Consider the following 23646-nt stretch of genomic DNA (forward strand, 5'->3'; position numbering starts at 1 on the left):
ATTAAACAGAAAGATTGAAAAGGTTTAAAAGGTTAAGTCAGTAATATTGAAAACATTACAATCTGGTTTAAACAATCATCTGAGGGGCACCTGGGTGGCTCAGTCGGTTAAGCGTCTGACTTCAGCTCAGGTCATGTTCTCACAGTCCGTGAGTTTGAACCCCCTGTCAGGCTCTGTGCTGACAGCTCAGAGCCTGGAGCCTGCTTCAGATTCTGTGTCTTCCTCTCTCTCTGACCCTCCCCCGTTCATGCTCTGTCTCTCTCTGTCTCAAAAATAAATAAACATTAAAAAAATAAAATAAACAATCATCTGAGTGAATTGGATATAAACATATTTACTTGGGGCAGAAAGCACTTCTTTAAAATTTTCTCTCAGAATATGATTTTTATGTATGCTCTGAATATCAAAATAGTTCATAATTATGGATAACAATTATTGGCAAAATGCATTATTTACTTTATTAGAATTTGTGCCCAATACCTGTATGGTACTATTTGATTATCAATTTATTTTTCTTTTCTGATAATTAGAACAAAATATTGACATTTGGGATTTTCTAATAGCAGCTAGAGTTTTCCTCAAAATACCTGTCTATAGTGTGACTATGGAAAATTGTGTAGCCTATGTCTGAAATGCAATGTGCAAATATCTTCCAAATAATGAATGCAATAGATTTTTTGAATTACTACCGGTAAAATGATTTGCCTTCAGGAAATGTTTCCAACTCTAAATTTATGTAATGAATCACTCTCTCTTCTTCCCTTTTTGTTTCCTGCTCAGGTTAATTAAGTGCTAATATTAAATTTGCTGGAGTATACAAAAAAGGACTAACGTCCACACTGTTGATTAAATGGCAAGGTAGAAGGCTGGCCATGACGTTTAATTAGAAACATGGGAGTTGTTGGTTTCTTTGTGTAATCTGGCCATCTGAACGTCGAATCTCTTCTAACAAATGACCAGGGAAAAGACGAAAATGGTGACATGGGGAAAATAGTATTTTCTCATTTCGAAAAAAATTGATAAATAACAATGAAGATCTTAGTCATTACACCAGTGTTTTGCAATGTATGTTCCATTGAAATATTAGTCTTGTGAAACCGTCCACAAAAAAGGGTTCTAGGAGAAAATAAGTTAGGAAAACACTGAATCCTCTCTCACAGATAATCACAATTCATGTTAGCATTTTATTTTTAAAATTTATATATTTAAATTCAAGTTAGTTAACCACAGTGTACTATTGGTTTCAAGAGTAGAACCCAGTAATTCATCACTTACCTATAACACCCAGTGCTCATCCCAAGTGCCCTCCTTAATGCTGATCACCCATTTAACCCATCCCCCACCCAACTCCCCTCCAGTAACCCTCCATTTGTTCTCTGTATTTTAGAGTCTCTTAAGGCTTGCTGCCCTCCATTTTTATCTTATTTTTCTTCCCTTCCCCTATGTTCATCTGTTTGGTTTCTTAAATTCAATATATCAATGAAATCATATGATAATTTTCTTTCTCTGATTGGATTATTTCTATTAGCATAATATACTCCAGTTCCAACCACATTCTTGCAAATGGGAAAATATCATTCTTTTTCATCACTGAGTAATATTCCAGTGTGTGAGTGTGTGTGTGTGTGTAGTTTTTGTTTAGTAAGCATTAGCACTAATCTTTGGATCTTTGCCCACCCCTTTTTTCTTATAAGAAAGAAGTGAAAAATAATGCTCATAGGTGTTAAAGAGCAGACATATTTTTTGCTATTTCAAGGTAAGGTATATACACTAAAGAAGTGAAAACAGGTTTTCAAAAAAACCTGTACACAAGTGTTCCTAACAGTTCTATTCGCAATAGCTAAAAGGAGGAAACAACTCAAATTTCCATCAATAGATGAATGGATAAAGAAATGAGTTATATCCATGTAATGGAATATTATTTTGCCATAAAAGGAAATAAAGTACTGATATATACTACAACATAGATGAACTTTGAAAACATGCTAAGAAAAATAGGCCAGTCACATAAGACTACATATTACATAATTTCATTTATATCAAATGTTCAGAAGAGGCAAATCTATATATAAAGAAAGCAGATTAGTGTGTGATTGCTTAGGGCTGGAGAGATGTGGGGTAGGGGAATGACAGCTAAAGGGTATAGACTAGCTCTTTGTTATGAAGAAAATGTTGTAAAATAGAGTATCTCTTTGTTATGATGAAAATGTTGTAAAAATGACCATGGTGATGGTCACACATATCTGTGAATATACTAAAAACCATTGAATTGCACACATAAAATAAAATGTATGAAATATGAATTATATCTCAGTATGACTATTAAAAAAACAAATTATCATTGTTTAGTAAATTTTATTATTTTTTTTAAATTTTTTTAGCGTTTATTTATTTTTGAGACAGTGAGAGACAGAGCATGAATGAGGGAGGGGCAGAGAGAGAGGGAGGCACAGAATTGGAAGCAGGCTCCAGGCTCTGAGCCATCAGCCCAGAGCCCGATGCGGGGCTCGAACTCACGGACCGCAAGATCGTGACCTGAGCTGAAGTCGGACGCTTAACCGACTGAGCCACCCAGGCGCCCCATTGTTTAGTAAATTTTAAATGCCATGGCTCCTCCTTTTAAATATAAGGGACAGTTTTTTAAATGGTGTTATCTTTAAAAAGGTGCTCACCATTTTCTGTTTTTTATTTATTTTGGAGAGAGTCACGGAGAGAGAGAGCAGAGCAGGAGCAGAGAGAGAGGGACAGAGAGAGAATCCCAAGCAGGCTCCGCACTGTTAGCACAGAGCCAGACATGGGGATCAAACTCACTGTGAGATCATGACTTGAGCAGAAACCAAGAGTCAGATGCTTAACGACTGAGCCATCCAGGCGCCCTGAAACAAAACTGCTGTTTTTCTCATGAAGATCAATTAGTGCTTTTTTTCTATAAGCTTCTTCTTACCACCACCTGTAAGGAAGATATCGCCTCTTGATGTACTTAGGGTGGTATCCAAAGCCGTTAGTTTCTGGTCCAGAGTGGGCAAATGACCAACTGGAGAAGCTGCCAGAAGGCCCATGAGCACTGGGTACTGAAAGCCTTCTGTTGGACCAGCCATTAACCCTTAAGCTGTGGGCTGCATGGAGAGTCCAAGGGTTGCAGGGGAGGGGCAGGAGCGGTAGAGGCTGCAGGGCATACTTGGGGAAGCCCGAGACAGCAACAACTTACCCGGTGGCAAGGACGTATTTCAATGCTTGTGAACTGTGATATTATGACCTGAGCCGAAACCAAGAGTTGGACGTTTAACCAACTGACCTACTCAGGTGTCCCTGATTTTTTATTTAAATAATTAATATCAATATTATATACCTCAAAACATACATACAAACATATATGTATGTATAATGGATATATATTAACATATTAACATATATATCATATAAACATGTATATTTTTTCATATATATACATATATATGTATAAACATATATATGTATATATATGTATATATATACATATATATTTAAATATATATACATATATATATTTATATATATATACATATATACATATTTATATATATGTATATATACATATATATACATATTTATATAAATATGTGTATATATATACATATATATACACATATTTATATAAATATGTATATATATACATATATATACATATATAAATATATATACATATATATTTAAATAACCTAGATTGGAATATATTACTGTATATGTATATGTATATATGTATTACATACTGGAATATGTATATGTACATATATTTTCAACATACCTTCAAAAAGGTCTAATAGAAATGTAAAGTAATGTAAATATGTTATCCCTGATCTGTGGCAATTAAAAGAAATTAACCCAATAGAAGACATTTGGGAGAATTCAGGCCTCACGATTTTATTGTTAATGTTAAAAAACTATCAATTTAGCATTTTAGGGTTTGTTTATTCCAGTTCTGATCTCACTATCTCTTCTATATCAGTCTCTTTTGCTGGTTTCTCTTCTTTTTTTTTTTTTTTTATTTCTTAACATTAGAGTGCCTCAGGCCTCAGTCCTTGGACCTGTTCGTTTCTTTATCTGCACTGATTCCCCTGGTCATCTCATCCAGTTTCACGGCTTTAGATATCCTTATGTTGTGAACTCCACAATTTCTCCAAACCAGACTTCTCGCCTGAACGCAACTTGAACAGCTAACTTGCCCATTCATCATCTCCATTTGGATGTCTAATAGATATTTCACATTTAAAATGTCCCCAGCTTAACTGATCTTTTTCTAAATTCTGCTCCATCCAATCTTCATTTCACAGTTAATGACTAATCCATTTTTCCTGTTTCTCAGGTTAAAACCTTTGAGTCACCTTGATTGATCTCTTATACTTCAGTCATGATGCCCCTATAAAACCTTTGCACCATTTTCTCTAGGTGGAATGTTCTTTCCCTGACATCCATACGCTTGGGTCCCTTTCTTCCTTCAATCCTTTGATCATATGTTACCTTCTTTCTTTAATGAAGACCACACAAATCACACCACTTAAAATTGCAAATACTCAGCACCACTGGTTCCCTGCCTACCCTGTTTCTTCACCATCTAACATGATATACGATTTACTTATTATCCTGCTAATGTTTAGCTGTCTAGACCCAGTAGAATGTAAACTCCATGAGGGAAGAGATTTTTGTCTATTTTGTTTACTTCCTGTATCCACAGTACCAGAAACTGTAATGGACACATGGTAGCACTCAAAGAATACTTGTTCAATGAACAAATAATACTATGTTGCATACAGTCTCTGTTATTTTTAATGACCCTAAACGTGGTTCTTAATGTTTGGCAACGACTGGTACCAATTTTCCAAAACCAATGTAATACTTCCTTTCATAGGGCACATGATGTGTATTTTCTGACTGAAACAACATGTACTATTTATATCATTCAGTAAGCAGCTATTCTTTAACCACATGCCCTCTCCACCCACAACCATCTCCAATTCAAATTAAGTGTCAAGTTGTGATCTTTATCACCTACTGAAAATATTTCCAATTTTTGTGATTTTCCACTAGAAAGCTAGCAAGAGCTTTGATTTCTGAATTTTCCATTTTTCTTTTCTAAACATCTCCCCTATACAGCTTCAAAAGTGAAACCAAGTATATTTTATGTGAAAGTTTTTATGATAACATCTAATTATCATTCATATTTCACACTGAATGTGTTTTTTTTTAATTTCTCAAGGCTTTCTTTGTTTACCAACATGAACTTGTCTCTAAAAGCAGGTAGTTTACAGCCTAGCAAAGAAAGCAAGAGTATATGTGTGCAATTAGCACATATGATATGCTTTAATTTCAGACATGGGGACTTAAATGATGCTTTTTAAAAAATTAACTAATTAATTTATTTTTAAATTTACATCCAAGTTAGCATATAGTGCAACAATGATTTCAGGAGTAGATTCCTTAATGCCGCTTACCCATTTAGTCCATTTCCTCTCCCACAACCTCTCCAGCAACCCTCTGTTTGTTCTCTATATTTAAGAATCTCTTATGTCTTGTTCCCCTCCTGTTTTTATATTATTTTGCTTCCCTTCCCTTGTGTTCATCTGTCTTGTATCTTAAATTTCTCCTATAACTAAAGTCATATGATATTTTTTTCTCTAATTTCGCTTAGAATAATACCCTGTAGTTCCATCCACATAGTTGTAAATGGCAAGATTTCATTCTTTTTGGTTGCTGAGTAATACTCCATTGTGTGTATATACCACATACATACCACATCTTCTTTATCCATTCATCCATCGATGGACATTTTGGCTCTTTTCATACTTTGGTTGTCAATAGCACTGCTATAAACATTGGGGTGCATGTGTCCCGTCGAAACAGCACACCTGTATCCCTTGAATAAAGTACCTAGTGGTGCAATTCCTTTGTCGTAGGGTAGTTCTATTTTTAATTTTTTGAGGAACCTCTATACTGTTTTCCAGAGTGGCTGCACCAATTTGCATTCTCACCAGCAGTGAAAAAGACATCCTCTTTTTCTGCATCCTTGCCAACATCTGTTGTTGCCTAAGTTGTTAATGTTAGCCATTCTGACAGGTGTGAGGTGGTATCTCATTGTAGTTTTGATTTGTATTTCCCTGATAATGAGTGATGTTGAATATTTTATCATGTGTCAGTTGACCATCTGGATGTCTTCCTTGGAGAAGTGTCTATTCATGTCTTTTGCCCATTTCTTCACTGGATTATTTGTTTTTGGGCTGTTGAGTTTGATAAGTTCATGATAGATTTTGGATACTAACCCTTTATCTTATATGTCATTTGCAAATATCTTCTCCCACTCCATTAGTTGCCTTTTAGTTTTGCTGATTGTTTCCTTCACTCTGCAGAAGATTTTTATTTTTATGAGGTCCCAATAGTTCACTTTTGCTTTTGTTTCCCTTGCTTCCAGAGACGTATTGAGTAAAAAGTTGCTGTGGCCGAGGTCAAAGAGGTTTTTGCCTGCTTTCTCCTCCAGGATTTTGATGACTTCCTGTCTTGTGTTTAGGTCTTTCATCCATTTTGAGTTTATTTTTGTGTATGGTGTAAGAAAGTGATCCAGGTTAATTTTCCTGCATATTGCTGTCCAATTTTCCCAGCACTTTTTCTGAAGAGACTGTCTTTATTTCATTGGATATTCTTTCCTGCTTTGTCAAATGTTAGTTGGCCATACATTTGTGGGTCCATTTCCGGGTTCTCTATTCTGTTCCACTGATCTGAGTGTCTGGTTTTGCTCCAGTACCATATTGTCTTGATGAAAACAACTTTGTAATTACCTCAAGGTCATAAAAGCCATATACAAAAGACCCACCACTATTTTCATCCTCAATGGGGAAAAACTGAGAGCTTTCCCTCTAAGGTCAGGAACAAGACAGGGATGTCCTCTCTCACCACTCTGATTCAACATAGTATTGGAAGTCTTAGCCTCTGCAATCAGACAACACAAAGAAATAAAAAGCATCCAAATCATCCAGGAGAAAGTCAAACTTTCACTCTTCACAGATGAAATGATACACTGTATGGAAAACCCCAAAGATTCCACCAAAAACTGCTATAACTGATCCATGAATTCAGCAAAGTCTCAGGATATAAAATCAATGCACAGAAATCGGTTGCATTCCTATACACCAATAATGAAGCTACAGAAAGAGAAATCAAGGAATCGATCCCATTTACAATTGCACCAAAAAACATAAAATACCTAGGAATAAACCTTACCAAAGAGGTGAAAACTCTATACACTGAAAAGTATAGAAAAATTATGAAATAAATTGAAGAAGATACAAAAAAAATGGAAAAATGTTCCATGCTCCTGGATAGGAAGAACAAATATTGTTAAAATGTCGATACTACCCAAAGCAATCTACGTATTCAATGCAATTCCTATCAAAATACCACCAGCATTCTCCACAGAGCTAGAATAAACAGTCCTAAAATTTATATGGAACCAGAAAAGGCTCCAAATACCCAAAGAAATTTGAAAAAGAAAACCAAAGCAGGAGGCATCACAATCCCGGACTTCAAGCTGTATTACAAAGCTGTTATCATAAATGATTCCTATATTTAAGTTGTCAACCTCAGAGTCTCATTAGTCTAAATTTTACATTTAATTGATGAGGACTGTTCTGCCTTCTTAGAACTGGCACATATATTCTATGTTACATGATGTCCAGTGGGAAATACTGCTTTAGGATTCCTTTTCCTAGGTCTTAGTTCCAGCACGTTCATTAACTTATTATGTGATTTCAGACTAGTTTTCTAATATTTCTGTGCCCTGGGGTTTTTAAATATAAGAATTCAGAGATGTATTCTGCCCTACATGTCTTAGAGAAAGAGACATTGATGTGTGCTGAACAGAGCATAGGTTTTGGAATCATAAAGACCTGTATTCAAATCCTTCCCTCAGACACTAACTAGCTTTGTGGCTTTAGGGAAGTTGGTATCACGGATCCTTATTTCTGTCATCTCCAAAATGATGATCTCACCAGATTGTGAGGACTAGGTAAGTAATGTGAAAAGTACCTAGCATAGTGGTCAGCACGAATCTCACTTTTCCTCCTCTTGTTTCTTCTCTACCTGCCTCTGTCCTAACTATAAAATGAAATTTTGAGCATTAAATTTTATATGTGACTATCATGTAGAAGGTGCTTAATAAATGTTCATTCTTTTGGATGTGCTATAAAGTAATTAAAGTTACTAAATAAGGAAGGGTGAATATTATTATTTTTACTTTTTTAATGTTTATTAATTTTTATAGAGAGAAAGAAATAGCATGAGCAAGGGAGGGGCACAGAGAGAGGGAGAGAGAGGATCCCAAGCAAGCTTCTTGCCATCAGCACAGAGTCGGATGTGGGGCTCAATCTCATGAACTGTGAGATCATGACCTGAGCCGAAATCAAGAGTTGAATGCTTGACTGAGCCACCCAGGTGCCCCATGGAGGGGTAAATATTGTAATAGTGGGAAGAAGAAGATAAATACTTAAAAGTTTAAAGGAAAACATTATAACTTAGTAAATTTAATAATTATTCTATTTAAAATAATAATTTCTCATTGTTTTGAGAGTGCTCATCTTCCCAAATGTCTAAAATATCCCCAAAATAAAGTCTCTGCTGGTAAGATGAGCCTGTTAAGTGAGCCCTATATTTTTGCAAAGATTTCATAAGATATGTAATATAGATTCATAACTAAAAAAATTTAAATTATCAAATTCATCACTTTGCTCAATATGTTTAACAATCAGAGCATTATCTGCTGCTAATTAGAATCGGGTGTACAATACACAGGGAAATAAGTATCTTTGGAAATAAGTATCTTAGGGGAATGTGTGTACCCTTATAAAAGGTTACCAGTTAATTTTAACAACTTCATATGTGCCTTTTTTTTAATATGCTTCAAATGTGAAATGTACAATGTATGGGAATACTGAAGATGATGTTTTCTAAGGTCTTGAAAAGGCTATTTATAAGTTCATTGATTATGGTCCTATTACAATGAGTATTTGTATCACATCTTGCCTTGATTTAATTCACTATTAGTCATACATAAATATTAATGTGCTCCAATCTATATAGACCTTTTCTGATTTTCATACAATTTACTTTCTCTTTTTTTTCAGCTTATTTTAGAATCAAATGGGTAGATACTTTTATTCTCTTATTGGATCGTAAGAGTAGTTCTACTCCTCTGGGCTTTTAAAAAGAGGTATAAGTATGTCTTAATAGTAAAAAAAAGCTGATTTTATTATTTTTAACTAAATTTAAAAGTATGATGTGTAATTACATAGCATTTGCTATAATTCCAGATATGGAGGTACAGAAAAGTACAACTCACTTATGGTGAATAGTCATTTATATTCAACCATCTGAGCTGAAGTTACCAAAAGAGAATAAAAATAGCAATTTTTTTGGCTCTTAATGAAAAATTATAAATAAAACCTAGTTCATGAAAGGGACTTTAACTTTTTGATGTTCAGCCTAACAGTTCAGTTCAACAAACATTTACCCTGTGCAGTCTACCACCGTGCTGAAGAGCATGGGCTTTGCAATCAAATGACCTGGGTTTAGTTTCCCATATCACAGTTTATTCTCTGACTCTGAGAAAGTTATTCAACTGTTAATTGTCATAGTTTCTTCAACTGTATAATTGAGCTCTCATACCTACTTTGCAAGAATATAGTGAGGATTCAACAGGAAAGTATGTATGTGTGCCTGGCTATAGAAGGCACTCAATAAATGGTAACTGCTAATACAACTATGTGCCAGACTCTATACATTGGTTATGCAAAGGTAAATAAGACATTATCTGGTATTGAACTTATAGTAAACTATAAACAGAATATATATTAAGATACAACTATAATACATATGGCTTGACAAATAACATGTACCAATCAGCCACACTATTTAGCTCTCTATATTGTACATATTATAGCAAATGTATACTATACAAGCAATGCTGAATGAGCTCTGTGTGTGTGTAAAAGTTGGAGAATATCTGAATTCTCAAAACCTAATATAAAATTCCTGGTGGGGCCTAAATTGTCTATGGTTTTACAATATAAAATATGCTAGTTATAAAATGCATTTTGTGAAAATTTATTATACCCTTAACATATGTAGAGTGGGATAAACATTTAAGAAAAGCAAAGTTTTCTTTGCTCTAAAGTGACTAATTTAAAGATAAAATTGACATTTTGGAAAATAGATATCTTGTTGTTGTTGCTCATAAGCTTCACATGAAAAACTTCTAAGGAAACCAAAAGAGTATGCTTCAGCTATCTATAAGTTTGTTGGTCAATTTCTCTAGATTGCTTTATACTTACAAGATGGAGCACTCACTCCAGAATGCAGTGAAAATTAATAAAACCATAAGAACACGACATAACTTATCTTCATGCAAAGAGAACATTTATTTTAACAAAGGAAACATCAACACACAAAACAATGTTTTAATTATCATATTGATAGTTATGTAGTAATTTCTCAGAAGGGAAGAACTTTGGGGTGTGTCCTAGGCACTGATCATTCACCAATTAAAGGTACCTATATAGTAGATTTGTGGTAAATGAGTAAAAGATAGGTGTTTCCCACATCATCTACTCCCGTCCCTATATTCATCAGCTAATAGAGCTACAAGAGTATCATTAGAATGATGCCAAATTCTTCTGATGTCCGATTTACAAAATTCAGTTTTTCAATTAATTTAGCATTTTATTTAGAAGGAGTTCTCTGTCAACTAGCAATCCATACTTGTCAAATTCTGATCAGAGGTCACAATGATGACTCCCAAAGCTCAGCATCAGAAAAAGAGATTCATTTTTGTGCACCATAATATTTATATATGGACTATATTTTGAACCATCCTTTAGCAATTCATTATTCCTAGATAGTGTTATCAGGTGTGGTCATAAGTAATGTAACTTCTTTTTTTGGGGGTGGTTTGTAAATGGCTTCTGAAGGCAATTGCAAAAGAAGAGTTAAATAATGCCTTCAACAATTCCAATATATGAATATGTAGTTCCCACAGCTACCATAATGAAAAGTCACTTTCTTTATGTACTCTGTGCATGGTTGAGAGGTTACAGAGATGAGGAAGTCTTGGCCCTGTTCTCAAGGATATCGTTGGCTAGTTGAGGAGACTAACAGGTCAATAGGCATTTATATTGCAGTATGGTGATGTGCTACTATAGACAAAAACACAGGTTCTGTAGGAGCCCTGAGGAGGAGCAGATAACCAAGTTAGGAAAGCCCATGTAAATTGGAATGAAAACATACAATTTTCATACAATTGAAAATTTAGATATTTTATATGTCATATTTTGGCATTTTCTTTAGTGGCAAAATCCTTAGCAAAACACTCCACATGAAAAAGAATTACATAATTGTTTTATCTCCTCTATTACAAGGAATTCATGTACCTAGGCTCAGAATAAAGGTTGAGAAACTTTATTCGGCTTCTTTGTTTTGCTACTCTAGCTAAACTAACTGGCTTAGTATAAAATGAACAATGAATCCAAAAAGTAAGGTTACATTTCTAAATGGAACAGAAGTATTCATCAATATAAGTATAAATGTTTATTTTTCTACCATAAACTGTGTCAATAGTATATGTTTTAATGTGTTTCTGATTTTCCCATTTTCCTGGTAATGTGAATCATAGATTCACTTACCCCCAATCAACAGTCAAACATGCCGATCTGGACACTAGCACATCCGGATTATGTTTTCTTAGCATAGCTCATAATTTAATTTCTTTTTCCTCTCTATTTCTCTTCTTTGTACTTTCTATAAAATTACTGTTTTTGTTGAACAGTGAATTGAGCAAGAGTGAGGAGGATGGGAATTAGGTCGTGTTCCAAACTGAAAAAATTAGGCTGTGGAAATCAAAAGGTGTCCAGGGACAGTTACATTGGAGAAAGAGTTGAGGGGATATTCTTTCTCTCTGCCCTGGGCCAATAGGTCAAACTGAATTAATTCAACTGGCAACCTATTTAAAAAATGCTGTATGTGTAAAATAGATTCACAGAGAAATAGTGTTACCTCTAAAGCACTCTATAGATAAGCACATGTTTCACATAGCAGACATTGACTCTAGAGAAGAGGAAAACCATAGTGATTTTCAATCATTAATAAGTCTTCAACTCATAAGTAAGCAGCATGAAGAAGTAATTTTTCCATTCTTGCCATCATGATCCACAAAACCATAGATGTTTTGAAGCATAGATTCAATTTAATTCAATACATATTTCTTGAAGACTTGCTAGGTACTATGTGCTTGAGATGTGGTGATACACAAGACAGACATAGTTCCTGTCCTCATGGAGTTTCCAGTCTGGCAGACAAAACATATATTTTACAAGTAGTTATGGGTATTATGACTGTTATGAAAGAAAAGTTGATGAGGTTGGGAGTATGAAACAGGGCTTTACTTCTCCTTGCAGCAGGTGGATATGGTCAAGTCTTACCTACACTATAGCTTGGATATGGGAAAGGCAGAGGAAAGAATAGTCACCCTCTATTATTTGTATCTTAAATATGCTTAAAATCACTGGGACACTTTCTTCAGGGGACTCGAGTGTGGGACAGTCTCTCCCTGGTTCACATGCTTTCTATACAGGTATTCCCTCTCTATACTGGAGTGCCTGTGATTCTTTACACCCCCCCCCCAAGAGAATGGAGTCATTTCTTAAGTGCTAAACTTTCCATGCTCTGTAGCTTTTCTAGAAGGGTTAACCCTTACCGATCATTTAGAAACTGTTTTAGGTGTGTTCTCCAATAATTCTATGTCATTCTAAGACCTAGAACAGTGACTTTGACCTTCTAACATTTGGCTTCAGAACCTCGTCTCCTGGTAGGAAATATAAGGAGTTAAATTTGGTTTTAGTCACTCCTATTTTTCATTCATTGAGAGTCTTCTCTGCCAAAGAGTGTACTGTGAGTAGGAGTCAGTTTTCTCTATTAGTGAAAAGCTACCAGAGGGGGGAAAAATTTAATAAAGTGGAAAGGCACTGTGAAATCTAACAGTATTTGTTCTTGTATTTATCTAAAGTGATTCAAAGTTGCTTTCTGGGGCAAAAGGAAGGGTATACAAAGGAGTTGGGAATCAGTACTTTTTTCTGTGCACCACAGTATTCTACAGAAAGCATGGTAAATTGTCTTTCTGCAGGTCTGTCCTGTTGTGGGCCATAGAGGAGGGCATAGAGGAGAGAGTGCAGCTGTTTTTTTCACATCCAGCTCTGGCTCATTTGGTAGATAAAAGGTACTCCTGGAATATACTGAATTGGGAGGAAAATCTGGGTTCTAATAGCCTCCCCAGTGCTACTGACTGACACTAACCCTGGGTAACTCATTTCCCTTCTCTGGGACTCAGTTTCATCATCTGTAAAAAGTAATAAGGTTTTACTTATTTAACATAATTCTGTGGCTTTCTTCATAGCCTTAGGCATTCAGCAGAGACAACATTAGAAGGAATTCTGGTGGCCAAGAGTTTATCACTCACACATACCCCCAACCCCTTGTTTTCAACAAGAGCAGTTCAACTTTTATCTTCTTTCACGTTTTCATCCTACATACAATTCCATTTGACCAAAGAGGTCTATATGTTTTTACAAAAAATATAAACCATTGTATCAGATAATTTCTAAGAAGTATGATTTTTTTATTGCTTTAGGTATCCTGCTTCAAAAGGCCCTCATGCTACTGGATAATTCATAAAGCTAGCTAGGAGGATATAGCTGAGATAGAAAGTGCTTAAAATCCCTGAAGGTCTAAAGGAAAATAATTTATTTTTCTTGCATGTATATTTGCTGTTGCTGAGTTAGGATATGACAAAAGTGGAAGGTGGACTGTTCCTCTGAGTGTAGATAGGTAGCTAGAGGGGTTCACTTGAATGAGGTGGGTGAAGCTAATACTAGTCCAAACCAGAAAGATGTAGATTAAAGAGTAGATGCTCCTAAGGTGTCAATTACCAGTATCCTGTAGTTCTTCAGTGAACTAGGAAGGGACTCAGGTCTGGAATTTCTTCTGAGTGCAAAGTCTGTTCGAGTAAGTGAGGAACAAGTTTTGAAATCTTTTAGTTTGTATAATTGTCATATGTGTTTAGATGGGACCAAGTGGGGAAGGAGAGACCAGTTCCAAAGAACTATCTAGGCAGGATGATGCCTAGGGGTCATAGAACTGAGAGGTGATCTGGGATATGGAGGGTGGGAAGCATACAATGCTTCTCTATGAACCTATTCTCCCTAATCAAAATGTGATCATTGCTATGGACTAAATATTTGCATTCCCACAAAATTCATATATTGAAATCCTAACTCCCAATATGAGATATTGGGTGTTGGGACCTTGGAAGGTAATTAGGCCATGATGGTGGAGCCCTCATTAATGGCATTAGTGCTCTTATAAAATAAATCCCAGAGAGCTCTCTCACCCTCTTTCTGCCAATTTAGGATAAAATAAGAAGAAAAAATCTACAGAATTCTCAGAAGGCTCTAACCAGAACCTAACCATACCTGCACCCTGATCTCAGACTTCCAATTTCCAGAAGTGTGACAAATTGGTTTATAAGCCACCCAGTCTATGGCACTTTGTTATAACAGCCTGAACTGGCTAAGACAATCATCTTAAGGGACTTTGAGATCTAAGGAAACACACACATTGCTTTTATTTGATATTTTTACAATCAGAAACACACTTTAGAAATTTAACTTTACATTACTTTTATTGTAATTATTTCACTTAGTTTCGCCTTAATTTTGCTAAAGTTGCTTTTGAAAATATCATGCCTTAATTATATTCTAAAGGAAATTTATTTCTTTAGGAACATTCTGGCATCATGGTCATGTGACCTGTGCAGTTGCTTTGTTTACTACTCTGTTGATTTCTTGAAATTCTTAATAAGTTTGAACAACAGATCCTGCATTTTCATTTTGTACCAGGTCCCACAAATTATGTGTTGTTGGTATCTATCTTAACCTAATTTCACTAAGTTATATGGTCCATGGGTGGTGGTAGGGAAGAGAGTGGACAGGAAGGGAGTATGATTTGTTGCAGACCCCAGACATCCATAGTTTGTCATCAAGCCTATCAGGCTGAACTGGTTAGAAACTGAGATGGCCCTGACTTTTGAGATTGGGAGGTGAAGTGTGAAGTTCTATGAGGTCTGGGTATAATCATTTCTGTGTTGCTACTTAGGTAATTCACATCCATCACATATGAATCATTTTTAAGGTGCTTCGTGTGAACTCTTTTGTAACTTGGCTACAGAGACAAGACAGATAGAGTGCTGCATTAGTATTTATTGCTGCCATAGATAAGAAAAAAAGGGGCCTGCTAATAGCTGCCTACCACTCTAAAACACTGTATACAGTACAGATTAATTAGTGAATGCTGGCACATGCCTTGGGTGCTCCCATAGGAGGGGCGTTGAGGCATTATTGAGATTACTTATTGTTACTGTTTATAGCATTCTCATGAAGCTGTCAGGATGAGTCCAAATATGATGGTTAACAATACTGAGCTGTAGGCATCATAGAGAAGAAATGTATCTCAAGCTTAGCAACCTGGAGGTAAGCTCCAATAAACATGACAGATTAAAAACCTATTTCACTTGGATATAATGGTACCAATAGAGTTGTTAGTTACTGACCCGCAATCACTAGGATGCATACTCTGAGAGGTTCTTCATGAGAAATATTGAGCCTTCTTTTTTTTCATATGATCTTCTTGGAATTAGCAACAGAGATGGGCTGGATATATGGGGGCAGGCTGTGGCTGTACGGTTTTAAGAAAAATTAGTTTGCTAGCCAATAACTGGAGCATTGCTGGTACCTCTTCTGAACAGGTAAAGAATCATCTCTCTCCTTTTGGTTTGTTAAAAAAAATCTTAAGAACTCATGCATACCCTAACTTCTCTTATGTTAGGGAAAGACCTTTAAGAAAAGTACATCAGACTAATAAGACTTATTTGTATTAGCCTTTGTCATTTGCATCTTACATCCCCTCATCTGGAAGTAGGCTATCCCGTGTCTCATTTTCAAGCTAGTGCTTACATTTAAGCACAGTTGTATGTGGGTCTTTTACCAGCACATTCTCCTGGTACTCAGGGACTTATAGTGGTCCCTTGCAGTTCCTAAAATCAATTTTGTTCTGACATGGAGCCACTCATTTTGTAGCTTCTCCCTCCTACAGTCATTTAGAGTTATTGATTTGCACTGAAAGAAATGAAAATTGGAGCACATTTTTTTAATAGACTTCTTTCTAAAGACTGCCAGGAATATTGACCTTTTTGCCAATATGATGTAGACTTGTTTGACTTAGTGCCTCATTCTTGAGGTGTTTTCTGGCACTTGAGGGTACAAACTGAGGCATCTACTGTGCCCCATGGACACAACTGACTAACTACCTGTGTGGGTACAGCCAGTAACTATCCACATCAAAGGACATCACTCTTTTGCTTAAGATTTTATTCTCTCTGACCTGCTAAATGTTGGGAAGATCCATATTATGCCTTTCCTTTACCTCTATTGCTTTCCTTGACCAGAATGCTTTCCATTGTTCTTTCTACCTGCCCAAACCCAACCTTCATCACTCTCTCATGTGCCACCATCTTCATAAAGTCTTTTCTAAGTACTTCATGACAAATCTATCATCCTGCCCTTGAAATTCAGATGGTACTTAAGCTCTTTGCCATAATATTGTATAGTTAGCTATCCTATACATTGTTTCCTTTTTATTTTTTACTGTTTTAGGTCTCTTTAGCCATATAGTTCCTACAGGGCATATACTTACTTATTTGTTATACTGCAGAGCACCTGCACCATTTAATAAATACATGATTGATTATTAAGTCGGTGGAAGAGTTAAATCATTGATGGCTTTATTTAGACCGCAAATATTTTATGAAAAGAGCAGCCTTCACACAAACTAGCTTGTTAGGTTAACCTAGGATACGAGGCTGGAAAATCTATTGGAGGGGAAAAAAAAGAAAGGAAGAGTACTTCAGGTGTTACTTAGAATAATCAACAAAGGGCACCTTTGGTTGAATGTCTGAATCTTGATTTTAGCTCAGGTCATGATTCCTGGGTCGTGGGATCTAGTCTCATGTCAGAGTTCTGCGCTGAGCACAGAGCCTGCTTAAGATTTTCTCTCTCCCTTTCCCTCTGCTCACTCCCCTCCTCTAAAAAAAAAAGAATAATTATCAAAAAAGAGATTATTCACATTTTGAAATAAGGAAAGCTAGGCATAAGGATGTTAACTGAGTTGCCTAAGAATTACATATCTAGTGACAGGACCAAAACTTCAACCCCAATGCTCTGACTAAATGCTATGCTCTTCCCAACTGTAAAACATGATATCCTGGCAACAGTGGGTAAACAAGAGTCCTTCTCTTTCTCTGTGTCTTTCATAAAACATAGCACTCAGGGAAGTATGTGTGAGTATGGGAAAGGGGAGTAGGGGGAAAAGAATGGCTATCTACTCACTTCTTTCAATTTTGAGTGCCAGCTAATTGCAATATGTGAATCAAAACTTTAATGTTAACCTCTTTCATCTTCACCCTCATTCTTGTAACAATTCATCCCCTCCCCCATTTCACTCCACTTTGTATTCCATCTTCCTCCACCTCCCCCCCCCATATCTAATTACAGTTTTGCAAGAAAAAATTACAGACTACATACTGCTATAGTCACACCTGGAAGTTACATCGATTTTACTGAATCAAGCTCTGCCACTTTGTGTTGCATTCCCATAGCAACACCAGATAGAATGGAAGAAAGAAAAAAAACTGAAAGTTCACCAACTACAGCTTCTAGATCTTGTGCATTTATAACTTTGCTCTTCCTCAACAAGTTTCTTATTTTCTTTTGTTTTTTAAAAATTTGTTTTTAATGTTTATTTATTTTTGAGACAATGCGAGAGACAGAGTGCAATCAGCGGAGGGGCAGATGGAGGGAGACACAGAATCTGAAGCGGGCTCCAGGCTCTGAGCTGTCAACCCAGACGCTGGGCTCGAACTCACAAACTGTGAGACCATGACCTGAGCAGAAGTTGGACACTTAACCGACTGAGCCACTCAGTTACCCCATAACTTTGTTTTTTAAAAGGAGACACAAATTAGAATGATACCGCTTCATATTTTGATTACTTTGTATTTGGAAAATGCATAGAAGGGTATTGCTCTATAGTAACATAAATTAATGATTTTTGTTTGACAAGGGACAGAGGGGAAGGTGTAAAAAAAACTTGTAAAACATGTTGAGAACTCTAATCTCTCTGACCTACTATAATAATAATCAGAGGACCTCTGGCACATCTTTCTATGTACAGTGGCCCTGCATGTGCCTAAATGTAGGCTCAGTGTCACTTGTGCTCAAAAGAAAAAAATATTAAAAATAAAAATCAAAAGAAGCTGCCTGAGTAGGAAAAAAAATGAACTAACATAGAATAGGAGCATTAAATGCCAGACTAAGGAACTTTGATTTTAGCCTTAAAGCAATTGAGAGCTATTACAAGTATGTCAGGAAGAGATTAAACAAAGTGTCTATTCTCTAATGACTAATTGATGTCTGAGTGAGAGCTAAACTCAAAGTCCTTTACTCCAATTCCTATGTATTGTGTGGCTTCGCTAGGTAGCAGCATTTGGGGTAGAAATATAAAAGTGCTATGGTTAAGATTGGGCTCTAGACTCAGATGTCTCTGTTCACATTTGAATTCCACCACCATGTAACTATATGAACTTGGATCCCAATTTGCACATCTGTACAAGGGGAATAATAACAGTACTTATATCACTGGATTGTTTTAAAAGATTAAATGAGATAGTGTATAAAGATTTAGCACAATGTCTCTGGCACATAGTAAGTGCTTAATAAATGGTTGTTGCCAAAAAAGAAAAAAAGGAAGGGAAGAGAGGAGAAGAAAAAAGAAAACAACAAAGAAAAGCGAAGGGAAGAGAAAAGAAAAATTAAAAATTAAAAACAGCCAAAGATCAAATATTGCTGCCTTGGATTCAGATCAAATCTGGGGACATGAAGTGACCTGGATCCTGACTCCTTGCCTGATTTTTAATGTCTTGTTGGATCAAAAGTCGGAATTTTCAGCTTTGCTTCAGTTGCTGAGCTTCTTGTCTCCATCCACCCTGTGAAATTATGTCTGTTTTGCTACTATCTGCATCCTGATGCTAGAAGGTACTACTGTTACCATGACTTCGCCCCCCTCATCATGGGTAATATTTTTTCAAGCCTCCTTCCAGTCTCAGCTCAATCATCACCTCATCTGAAAATTCTTCCTTTACCCACTTATATAAAGTAGCAACCCCTACCCCTTTCAGAAATACTCAATCCCATTATTTTATTTAATTTTTCCATAAAATATAGTATTAACTCAGATTACATAATATATATATTTATTTATTTATTGTGTGATCTTATCCACAGAAATGTAAGCTACTTAAGGGCAGAGGCCCTGTCTGTCTTATGTTCAGCACTTTTTCTCAAGCTCTCAGTAAATTACCTGGACCAGAGTTGGTACTCAGTAACTCTTTGCTGGAGGAAGGAAGGAAGGAAGGAAGGAAGGAAGGAAGGAAGGAAGGAAGGAAGGAAGGAAGGAAGGAAGGAAGGAAGGAAGGAATTTGGCAGGTGCTTATTGAACAGTTATTATACACTTTAAGCCTGACTGCCTGTTTCAGAGGATAGACACAGCTGGCTTCTGGAGAGTTTAGCAACAGAAATGCCAGATTCTAAAAAGGTTGATACATGCTGTGTTTCTCATTTACTGTCACTGTAGCTTTCATAGCAGCAGTAGTTCAGGAACTGTTTCAAGCTACATGAGCAAAGATATTTTTTTAATTTAATTTAATTTAATTTAATTTAACTTAATTTTTATTTTTATTTTTTAAAATTTACATCCAAATTAGTTAGCATATAGTGAAACAATGATTTCAGGAGTAGATTCCTTAGTGTCCCATACCCATCCCCCCTCCCACAACCTCTCCAGTAACTCTCAGTTTGTTCTCCATATTTATGAGTCTCTTCTGTTTTGTCCCCCTCCCTGTTTTTATATTATTTTTGTTTCCCTTCCCTTATGTTCATCTGTTTTCTTTCTTAAAGTCTTCATATGAGTGAAGTCATATGATTTTTGTCTTTCTCTGACTAATTTCACTTAGCATAATACCCTCCAGTTCTATCCACGTAGTTGCAAGTGGCAAGATTTCAGTCTTTGGTTGCCGAGAAATACTCCATTGTGTGTGTGTGTGTGTGTGTGTGTGTGTGTGTGTGTGTGTGTGGTGTGTATATATACCACATTTTCTTTATCCATTCATCCATCGATGGACATTTGGGCTCTTTCTTTTTTTATTTTTTATTTATTTTTTTTATATGAAATTTATTGACAAATTGGTTTCCATACAACACCCAGTGCTCATCCAAAAAGGTGCCCTCCTCAATACCCATCACCCACCCTCTCCTCCCTCCCACCCCCCATCAACCCTCAGTTTGTTCTCAGTTTTTAAGAGTCTCTTATGCTTTGGCTCTCTCCCACTCTAACCTGTTTTTTTTTTTCCTTCCCCTCCCCCATGGGTTCCTGTAAAGTTTCTCAGGGTCCAGATAAGATTGAAACCATATGGTATCTGTCTTTCTCTGTATGGCTTATTTCACTTAGCATCACACTCTCCAGTTCCATCCACGTTGCTACAAAAGGCCATATTTCATTTTTTCTCATTGCCACGTAATATTCCATTGTGTATATAAACCACAATTTCTTTATCCATTCATCAGTTGATGGACATTTAGGCTCTTTCCATAATTTGGCTATTGTTGAGAGTGCTGCTATGAACATTGGGGTACAAGTGGCCCTATGCATCAGTACTCCTGTATCCCTTGGATAAATTCCTAGCAGTGCTATTGCTGGGTCATAGGGTAGGTCTATTTTTAATTTTCTGAGGAACCTCCACACTGCTTTCCAGAGCGGCTGCACCAATTTGCATTCCCACCAACAGTGCAAGAGGGTTCCCGTTTCTCCACATCCTCTCCAGCATCTATAGTCTCCTGATTTGTTCATTTTGGCCACTCTGACTGGCGTGAGGTGATACCTGAGTGTGGTTTTGATTTGTATTTCCCTGATAAGGAGCGACGCTGAACATCTTTTCATGTGCCTGTGGGCCATCCGGATGTCTTCTTTAGAGAAGTGTCTATTCATGTTTTCTGCCCATTTCTTCACTGGGTTATTTGTTTTTCGGGTGTGGAGTTTGGTGAGCTCTTTATAGATTTTGGATACTAGCCCTTTGTCCGATATGTCATTTGCGAATATCTTTTCCCATTCCGTTGGTTGCCTTTTAGTTTTGTTGGTTGTTTCCTGTGCTGTGCAGAAGCTTTTTATCTTCATAAGGTCCCAGTAATTCACTTTTGCTTTTAATTCCCTTGCCTTTGGGGATGTGTCGAGTAAGAGATTGCTACCGCTGAGGTCAGAGAGGTCTTTTCCAGCTTTCTCCTCTAAGGTTTTGATGGTTTCCTGTCTCACATTTAGGTCCTTTATCCATTTTGAGTTTATTTTTGTGAATGGTGTGAGAAAGTGGTCTAGTTTCAACCTTCTGCATGTTGCTGTCCAGTTCTCCCAGCACCATTTGTTAAAGAGGCTGTCTTTTTTCCATTGGATGTTCTTTCCTGCTTTGTCAAAGATGAGTTGGCCATACGTTTGTGGGTCTAGTTCTGGGGTTTCTATTCTATTCCATTGGTCTCTGTGTCTGTTTTTGTGCCAATACCATGCTGTCTTGATGATGACAGCTTTGTAGTAGAGGCTAAAGTCTGGGATTGTGATGCCTCCTGCTTTGGTCTTCTTCTTCAAAATTCCTGTGGCTATTCGGGGCCTTTTGTGGTTCCATATGAATTTTAGGATTGCTTGTTCTAGTTTCGAGAAGAATGCTGGTGCAATTTTGATTGGGATTGCATTGAATGTGTAGATAGCTTTGGGTAGTATTGACATTTTGACAATATTTATTTTTCCAATCCATGAGCAGGGAATGTCTTTCCATTTCTTTAAATCTTCTTCAATTTCCTTCATAAGCTTTCTATAGTTTTCAACATACAGATCTTTTACATCTTTGGTTAGATTTATTCCTAGGTATTTTATGCTTCTTGGTGCAATTGTGAATGGGATCAGTTTCTTTATTTGTCTTTCTGTTGCTTCATTGTTAGTGTATAAGAATGCAACTGATTTCTGTACATTGATTTTGTATCCTGCAACTTTGCTGAATTCCTGTATCAGTTCTAGCAGACTTTTGGTGGAGTCTATCGGATTTTCCATGCATAATATCATGTATAATTTCCATGTATAATATCTGCAAAAAGCGAAAGCTTGACTTCATCTTTGCCAATTTTGATGCCTTTGATTTCCTTTTGTTGTCTGATTGCTGATGCTAGAACTTCCAGCACTATGTTAAACAGCAGCGGTGAGAGTGGGCATCCTTGTCGTGTTCCTGATCTCAGGGAAAAAGCTCTCAGTTTTTCCCCGTTGAGGATGATGTTAGCTGTGGGCTTTTCATAAATGGCTTTTATGATCTTTAAGTATGTTCCTTCTATCCCGACTTTCTCAAGGGTTTTTATTAAGAAAGGGTGCTGGATTTTGTCAAAGGCCTTTTCTGCATCGATTGACAGGATCATATGGTTCTTCTCTTTTTTTTTGTTAATGTGATGTATCACGTTGATTGATTTGCGAATGTTGAACCAGCCCTGCATCCCAGGAATGAATCCCACTTGATCATGGTGAATCATTCTTTTTATATGCCGTTGAATTCGATTTGCTAGTATCTTATTGAGAATTTTTGCATCCATATTCATCAGGGATATTGGCCTGTAGTTCTCTTTTTTTACTGGGTCTCTGTCTGGTTTAGGAATCAAAGTAATACTGGCTTCATAGAATGAGTCTGGAAGTTTCCCTTCCCTTTTTATTTCTTGGAATAGCTTGAGAAGGATAGGTATTATCTCTGCTTTAAACGTCTGGTAGAACTCCCCTGGGAAGCCATCTGGTCCTGGACTCTTATTTGTTGGGAGATTTTTGATAACCGATTCAATTTCTTCACTGGCTATGGGTCTGTTCAAGCTTTCTATTTCCTCCTGATTGAGTTTTGGAAGAGTGTGGGTGTTCAGGAATTTGTCCATTTCTTCCACGTTGTCTAGTTTGTTGGCATATAATTTTTCATAGTATTCCCTGATAATTGTTTGTATCTCTGAGGGATTGGTTGTAATAATTCCATTTTCATTCATGATTTTATCTATTTGGGTCATCTCCCTTTTCTTTTTGAGAATCCTGGCTAGAGGTTTGTCAATTCTGTTTATTTTTTCAAAAAACCAACTCTTGGTTTCGTTGATCTGCTCTACAGGTTTTTTTAGATTCTATGTTGTTTATTTCTGCTCTGATCTTTGTTATTTCTCTTCTTCTGCTGGGTTTAGGCTGCCTTTGCTGTTCTGCTTCTAGTTCCTTTAGGTGTGCTGTTAGATTTTGTATTTGGGATTTTTCTTGTTTCTTGAGATAGGCCTGGATTGCAATGTATTTTCCTCTCAGGACTGCCTTTGCTGCGTCCCAAAGCGTTTGGATTGTTGTATTTTCATTTTCGTTTGTTTCCAT

At 36.4% G+C, this 23646-nt stretch overlaps 1 protein-coding gene across 3 annotated transcripts in view; it reads left to right on the plus strand.

Annotated features, from left to right (window-relative positions):
- The window catches only part of IL1RAPL2 (interleukin 1 receptor accessory protein like 2), a 1211101-nt gene that overhangs the window by 364711 nt on the left and 822744 nt on the right, over positions 1 to 23646 (plus strand). The window lies entirely within an intron of this gene.

The sequence above is a fragment of the Felis catus genome, chromosome X (genome assembly GCF_018350175.1).
Source record: "Felis catus isolate Fca126 chromosome X, F.catus_Fca126_mat1.0, whole genome shotgun sequence".
NCBI lineage: Eukaryota > Metazoa > Chordata > Mammalia > Carnivora > Felidae > Felis > Felis catus.